The sequence below is a fragment of the Phyllostomus discolor genome, chromosome 1 (genome assembly GCF_004126475.2).
Source record: "Phyllostomus discolor isolate MPI-MPIP mPhyDis1 chromosome 1, mPhyDis1.pri.v3, whole genome shotgun sequence".
In the NCBI taxonomy this organism is placed as follows: Eukaryota; Metazoa; Chordata; class Mammalia; order Chiroptera; family Phyllostomidae; genus Phyllostomus; species Phyllostomus discolor.
The window spans coordinates 86,879,791-86,888,268 of NC_040903.2; the positions used below are offsets into that span (position 1 = coordinate 86,879,791).

The 8,478-nt window shown below is 36.3% G+C and overlaps 1 pseudogene; it reads left to right on the forward strand.

The window, feature by feature from the left end:
• Positions 1-635: 635 nt before the first annotated feature.
• LOC114491972 lies at positions 636-1,166 on the forward strand (annotated as a pseudogene).
• The last annotated feature ends 7,312 nt before the right edge of the window (positions 1,167-8,478 follow it).

Below are 8,478 nucleotides of genomic sequence, written 5' to 3' on the forward strand. Positions count from 1 at the left end.
ACAGCTAGGAAAGTATTAATGGAGAGTATGTATGTTATATATCTGCAGAAATAATATGAGTCTGGGGAAGTATCTAGCTTTTGGATTCCACATAGGCAGCAAAGGAAAGGACAGTTGGGAAATGACTTTTGAGTTAGCCAAAGAGAAGTGTCTGCCACAACCTCCTCTCATTCCTAATGCTGCTACGACCGGACAGTATACTTAAATTGCTACCCACCATAGGATCCAAAAGCTAGATTCTCATTTTCTCAGAATCACAGTAATAGATTGGCATCTGACAAAGCTCTGGCCAAACAGCCGTGAGTCAAAAGGGGAATTCTAGGCCACGTCTGCTGCAAAAATGAAAAACGTTCCCAGCAGCCAGCACTGACATTCCAGAAAATACCAACACAATGCTGAAGCAGTGATTTTCAACCAGTGTGCCACAAGAATTCTTAAAACATGCAACACCTGACTATTGAGTCAGGGGAACTGACCTCTTTTCTTTTCAATTGACAAATAAAATGATAACAGCCAACACAACAGTAGCCATCTGGTGTGAATAAATCAAAATTATACCTATTGTTTTTGTCAAATAGGCACAAAATACATACATTTTTTGGTGTGCCGGGGAATTTTTGTAATTTATGTACACCATGGGACAAAAAAGGTTGAAAATTGCTTCACTGAAAGAATGCACAGATATTGTGGGGGACTCCAGAGGCACCCTGCGGAGGGACTTCAACCACATCAATGTAGAACTCAGTCTCCTTGGAAAGAAAAAGAGGCACTGGGTTGACCTGTAGCAAGAAATAGAAAGGAACTGGCCACTGTTTGCACTATCACGCTGTTATTCACAGTACCTGAGGTACCAAGGGTGCTACACTGGACCTTTCTTACAAGATGGGGTCTGTGTACACTCACTTCCCTGTCAACTTCATTACTCAGGAGAATAGTTCTTTTGTAGAATGAGAAATTTCGTGGGTGAAAAACAAATCCGCAGGGTTTGGATGAGGTTAGGCAGTGCTTGTTCAATATCTCAAACTCAGAAAGATGAGTTAATTGTTGAAGGAAATGACATTAAATTTGTATGGAATTCATGTGTTTTTATTTAGCAAGCCACAACAGGTAAACACAGGGATATCAGAAAATTTGAGGGTGGTATCTGCATTTCTGAAAAAGGCTGATAAATAAGATCTAAATTGTCCAGTTACAGAAAGAGCAAGATGCCACATGGTCCCTCAGACTTATTTGTGATATTTTAAAGGTGCAATAAAAGTTATGTATTAATGTGGGGAAAAGGTGGGGCAGACAAGATTTAGTAGTGAGTTTCTGGGAAAAATTTTATTTCCTGACATTAAAAAATATATACCAATAGTTAATATCACCTTTTCTTCCTTTCCTTCTGCCTGGAACATTGTCATAAAGCAAGTAATTACAGAAGCAAACTTCAGTGCTGAACTCAAAAAGAGATGTGAAAGCCATATGGAAAAGATATGGATTCTGAGTGACACTGTATAGAAGTTGACCAAACGCCAGCTCTCACCACCTAGAGATTTGTTATACGAGAAAAAGATTTGATTAAGCCTTTATTTTCAACTCAGTGAATTTCTAACAGGCATAAGGCTTTAACAAATTGGATCAATTTTTATTTCATTTTGTCAGAGTAGAATCAGCCTTAGTTGGATTTTAGAAGTTTCGATTAAATGATTGATGGATTATTTATTGCATCTACTGCCTTGCCTTTTCCAGAGGCTGGAACATTTTGTGAGATTAAATGTCAGTAAGCACAGAAGGAAGTTTGGATATATTACGAATTTTCTTTATTTTCTTTAGTCAATTTTAGGTGTATTTTAGGACTTGTATGTATTTTTTCTCCCAAAAGACCTTATAATGTTTTATTTGTTATCATTTTAAAATCATGAATACCAAACTTGTTCATGGCACATTGTAAAAATATAAAGTAATCAGTAGTTATTTTCTATATAATCAAAAATAATTAAATATATTGCTTTAAAAATTTAGGTCACTATGGAAATTCAGTATTCTAATACACAAACTATCTAATTATTCACAAATATTAAGCATCTACTGTAAGTTTCCTGAGCTAAGCTATAAATAAAATAAAAAGATTTATTGCCCATACGGTAATTTTATTCACTATTTCATGGCCTATTCATGTGTGTCAATCATTTCTCATGCTAGATATTGTGGATTTATGGAACAAAGGTTCTCAAACATGAGGGAGCATAAGAATTGTCAAAAGCACTCATTAATCATGCAGATTCCTAGTCTTAAGCTCCATATTTGGATTAAATAGGTCATTAATAGCATCCAGTGATCGCTTATTTAATAAACACTCCAGGAAATTATGATGGAATCAGAATCAATAAAATAGCATTTGAACAACTGTTATGGAAGGCAGGGACAATCTTTCTAGTTTTCTTTGTTCGGGAGGGTTCTTAACCACCTGATAAAGATTTGCTAATGAAAAGGGATATAGGATTTCTACACACAGTTTTGAATAAATGGAAGTGTAACATATATATAATTAAAAGTATTAAGTGCTTTTATTTGTGTTTGCTATATTTGATTTTCTTTTTTAGTTCGTCATTTGTTTTTACTGAGTTTATATTATCATACTCTGCTGTTATTAAAAGATGTTAGCTATAATACAAGTTCTGACAGAAGTTGAAAATTTTATATATTTGTTTATATTTATTAATATTTTGTCCTTATTGAAATTGATAACATTAGTTATAATAAATTATAAGAAAAATTTTCAAATGGCCATCAAAAACAAGGCAACAAACAACAAGTGTTGGTGAGGATGTGGAAAAAAGGGAACCCTACTGCACTGTTGGTGGGAATGCAGACTGGTGCAGCCACTGTGGAAAACAGTATGGAATTGCCTCAGAAAACTAAAAATGGAACTGCCTTTTGACCCAGCAATTCCACTGCTGGGATTATATCCTAAGAACCCTGAAACACCAATTCAAAAGAACCTATGCACCCCATTGTTCTTAGCAGCACAACTTACAATAGCCAAGTGCTGGAAGCAACCTAAGTTCCCATCAATAAATGGGTGGATCAAAAAACTATGGTACATTTACACAATGGAATACTATGCAGCAGAAGGAAAGAAGGAGCTCCTATGCTTTGGGACAGCATGGATGGAACTAGAGAGCATTATGCTAAGTGAAGTAAGCCAGGCAGTAAAAGACAAATACCATATGATATCACCTTTAAGGGGGACCTAGTCAACAAAACAAATAAGCAAGCAAAACATAACCAGAGACATAATTAAGAACAAACTAACAGCAACCAGAGGGGAGATGGGAAGGGATAGTGGGGGGGAAAGCGTGAAGGGTTTATAAGAACAACTATAAAGGACACGTGGACAATAACAAGGAGGGGTGGAAATAGGGGAAGGAGGTAGGGATAGCTGGGGTGATGGGGAGAGGCAGGGGAAAAGGCAGAAAACTGTACTTGAACAACAATAAAATTCAAAAGTATTTAATAACAAAAAAGGAAAATCTCCACTTTAATCCTCACATTTAATCAAGCCATAATTTTATTAATGTCTCTCCAGAATTCATTCACATATAGATTATTTAATGAAAAAGTTTATAATTCAGAATTCACATTTGCCTCAAAATTAAAATTTTCATCACAGTAGCTGATTCCAATTTTCTTCAACCCTTTTTCATCTTCTTCTAAGAGGTAGACTCTTTAAGGATCAATAATTTTGCTTTTGCTTTCTTTAATTCAATTTCTCTTCTTACTTTTTGTTTCTTTTATGTAATCTAAAATGCTCTACCACGGAGTCAAAAGTAAACTATTTCTTTATGATTGGGGAAACTTTACCTCCTAAAAAATAACAATGTAAACTTTTCTCCACGTGATGGTTGAAGTGTCCCAATAGATAGTATTCCTGAATGTCAGAAGCAGGATGAATAAAAAAAGGAGGGATTAGAATAAAAATTCTGACTTTAAGTGAAATATGTACTGATAGATACACCAGAAACATTAGCCTGTGGGATTAAAAATTTTTATTTATCTCTTCATCTGTAGATAAGCATGCCCTCACAATTTCCCTCACCACTCTGACCCATCTTTAGACTTCGGTGTTACATTTGCCTTTTTTTCTCTGTGTCCCCAATATTCAATTTTGTCCCCTCCCTCCTGCTCTGTTGTTGTCTGGGATTGGTCTCTCCTTGTCCTCTGTCACCCCTTCTACCAGAGGCTCCCTCACCTCGCATACTTCTCACTGTCACGGCTTCTCCCCGTTAGCTGCTCTCTCTTCTTCCGTTGCCTTTCCAATCTCCATTTACAATTGATCATGTTCTAAACTGCTGACACAAAGTTGTCCAAAAATATTTGTAATATCATTTTCCTTCTTAAATTTCTATTGTCCATTCTCTATCCCTGAATTTCAACAGCTTCTTTTGTCTCCTGCATAGATTTGCTTGTATCAGCCATGCTGTTCAAAGAGATGTGTAGAGGAGTCTAACCAGGAGAAGCAGAGAATATGAGGTGAAGACCAGAAGATTCAGGAACAAGAAGCAGTGACACATCTTTACAAATCTAGTGAGTCTGAACTATTTTGCAAAACTGCATGTACATGCGTATTTGTTAAAATCCATTCTCTAAATCAGCCTGTTTCAATGGGCATTCTTAATTTTCCAGAAAGTAATAGTGGCTTCTTAAAGCTCATTAGATAGAAAGGCAAACGTGGTCAGGGTCTGAGACTGTAAAAGATAATAGTCTGAAAGGATTAGGCATCTAACCAAGAAGTCCTGACTACAAAATGGTTAAGTAGGCATATGAGGAAAGAAAAAACAATGTCATTATGCAAAAAGCATTCCAATATCTTTGGATTTTAAAAGTCTTTATACCAAAGAATAAAAAGAAACAGTACATATCAAAGCACAAATATTGAAGTATGGTATCAATCTGTAAAAATTGTCACAGAAAGGCTAGAGCTAATGAGTTGATTGGGAAGATAGCTTAAGGCCACAAAAACAAAGCTATTTAACATTCTCAGAAAGAGAAAAGAGTCAGAGAAGAACAGATTTGCTTTGAGGACAAATTGTGTCTGGCTAATGAATGGCAGTAAAAAGCAAAATATCTCAGCATTATTATATTTTCCCTGTCAGTAAGAAAGATTACAGAAACTAAGGGTCATTTATAGAAGTCTGTAGCCATGGCTTCATGGTGCTTTGTAAACTTTCAAAGGAACGTTTTCCTTAGTGTTTGTGCTGTTGCAAGTGAGTGCCGCTACTGCCAGGACAGATGACAACTCCAACCAAAACAGCAGGAAGCCCTGACACTGGAAAGTACCAAAATGCCTTACAACCCACTGAACAGCAATGCAGATCTGGATTATTCACATATCCAGAAGGCAATGACTTTCTCCTTGGTTTAGACTAAAGAGTGACCATTAGTGGAAAGGGGCACTGAAACAAAACAGAAAAACCCAGAAACCACAGGTAGTAAAACTTTACTATGACTCTCAAAACAGTTAAATCATTAAATAATACCTCACCATGATATGCAACATAGAAAAGAACAAGTACTTTAACTTTTAACACCAACTCATAATGAATCCCTGCATTACAACAAAAGACATACTGGTTGAACCAGCAACTTACCTAGTTTACAAATTCACTAACCAATCCCTGCCCAGACCATCCTATAAGTACTCTTTTTGAACTCTTCTCTTTTGAGACATTAATGAGGTTCTGTCGTAGTGATGTTCTCCTTTGCACAGAAAGTTTGTATAATAAACAAGTTTTTATGATGTTCTTTTCATGGGGGCTGCAAAGGCTCACAAGCACGTAGAAGCAAGGCTAAACATTATGGGTCATTGCTCATGACTGAATAGTGTTCCTCAGAAATGCATGTGTTGAGTCCTAAACCCTAGTGTGTCTCAGAATGTGACTATATTTGGAGAGGGCCTTTAAAGAGGTAATTAATTTAAAATAAGGTCATTGGAATGGGCCTTAACCTAATATGACTGGTGTCTTTTATAAGAAAAGGCGATTAGGTTACAAACAAACACAAGATGAAGATCATGTGAAGACACAAGGAGAAGACAGCCATCTATAATCCAAGGAGAGAGGCCTTAGAATAAATTAAGCCTGCTAACAACTTGAACTCAGACTTCTAGCCTCCAGAATTGTAAGAAAGTAGATTTATGTTGTTTAAGTCAAACAGTCCATGCTATTTGATTGAGATATCCCTAGAAAACTAATACAGGCTATATTAAATATTTTGATATCTATCCTAATTGTCATCAGAAAACCTTTTGTCTTAGTCCATTCATGCTGCTATAACAAATAATACCATCAACTGGGTGGTTTATAAACAACAACCATGTGTTTCTTTGCTAATGGCACTAGCAGATTTGGTATCCAGTTAGAGCCCGCTTCCTAGGTGGCTGTCTTCTCACTCTAACCTCACATGGCAGAAAGAAAGAGCTGGCACTCTGGAGTTTCTGTTACAGTGGCAATAATCTCAGTCATGAGAGCTCTGCCTTCATTTTTATAGAGAGAAGATACATGCTTTTGTATGTTAAACTAAAACAGACCTAGAGGCTCCATCCTCAATACTCTACCTCTTAATTGTAGTACACTGGAGGTTAAGATTTCAACATATAAAATATAGGGGGAGACAAACATTCAGACCATAGTACTTCTGAAGAATTTCAGCCTAGAAGAGAAGTGGGTAATAATCTCACCCAATTTATATTCTGAAAACACAATTAGCCTACAGGGTGGAGAACATATGGGAGAGTCTGGACTGAATTACATAAACTAGTTAGGAAATACTTTCAGTGGTCTAGGTGATCAGTAAACATGGTAGTATTGGTAGTGAAGGTATGAGAAGAAAGAAAAGAAAGAAAAAGACAGGTTTAACAGATACTAAAAGAAAACCTGATAGAATTTGGTTTTGAATCACCCACAGTACTGGTTAAAATTTATATTCAGGTACATTTGGCAGAAAACCCAAAATGGTTTAAACAAGATAGATATTAATTTGTATTTCATATAATGAAATCTATATGTAAGTAATACAGGGATCCAGGTTCCTTCTGTTGCTCCTTTAATATTCTTAACTTGTTACTCTTCATTCTAGATGATGACTCAAGCTCCGGCCACATTACAGGTAGCAAGCAGGAGCATGAGAGGACAAAAGGATGCAACCTATGTTTCAGACTTCTGAGAAATCCCATATAAAGTATCTACTTATATTTCATTGGCTAAAACTTAACCATATGGCCACATCCAGCTCAAACAACCTGGAAAATGTTAACTTTGAATTAAATTCATTGCAGCTCCAAATAATATTAGAGATCTGTTAACACAGAGGAAAAAAAGACTTCAAGTTGTGTTTGCCCCCACAAAAAGACCTTCTACAACAATTCTGAGCAAAGCAGTAATATTCTGTTTCGTGGTCATTGACTGCAATGCAAAAGAAACTAGAGAGGGCCCAATGAGCACTTGACTGAAATCAATCTCTATAATATGTCAGAGTACACATCCTATTTTGGAAGAGTTAGTAGCATCAACCTATTACAAGAAGACATAAGGGAAGATACTAATAAGAACAGTAGATTGAGGGCCTGCTAATGCTTAAGCCATCTTCCCTCACTCTATACATCTCCCAAACACTTACATAATAATTCATAATCAAACAAGTATAAAAATAATTCAGAGAGCCAAAAAAACCATATTGGAGGGTTTTTTTAAATGAGGTTGAAACATAAAAAATGATACATGTTCAGAAATGGAAATGGTATCTCAGAAATCATGACAACTGCCTCATCATAGAAGAAGGAACCAATCTCCAGAAAAGATAAATACATTTTGAATGTTAAACTAAAACAGACCTGGAAAGAGAACCCACAATTCCTTGTTCTATAGTCATTTTATTATAGCACTAATCTACTTTACTGGTACCATCAGTTTATTTTCGATATCTCAAAATGCTGAGCTAAAGTGGAAAACGTTGCCCTGGCCAGTGTGGCTCAATTAGTTGGAGTGTTGCCAGTAACCAAAACGCTGTGGGTTCAGTTCCCAGTCAGATCACATACTTAGGTTTTAGATATGTCCCTGATCTGGGCATGTAGGATCCCTGGTCTGAGTGCAGTAAAAAGGCAGCCAATCAATGCATCTCTCTCACATCAATATTTTCTCTATCCCTTGCTCCCTCTAAGAGCAATGTTTTAAAAATGCCCTAAGGTGAGAATTAAAATGAAAAACATCTTCCATTGTTTTTTCTTCAGAATTATTCTTTTTTCCTTCTTTTTTAAATTTTATTTTTTATTGCTGTTTTATTAAAGTTGACCTACTTTTCCCGCAATGCTCTCCCCTGCTCCACCCACTCCAGTCCCCACTTCCAGAGTCAATCCCCACCTTATTGTCCATGTTCATGGGTCATTTACACTTGTTCTTTAACTAGACCCTTCCCCTTCTTTCTTCCCTTATCCCCTTC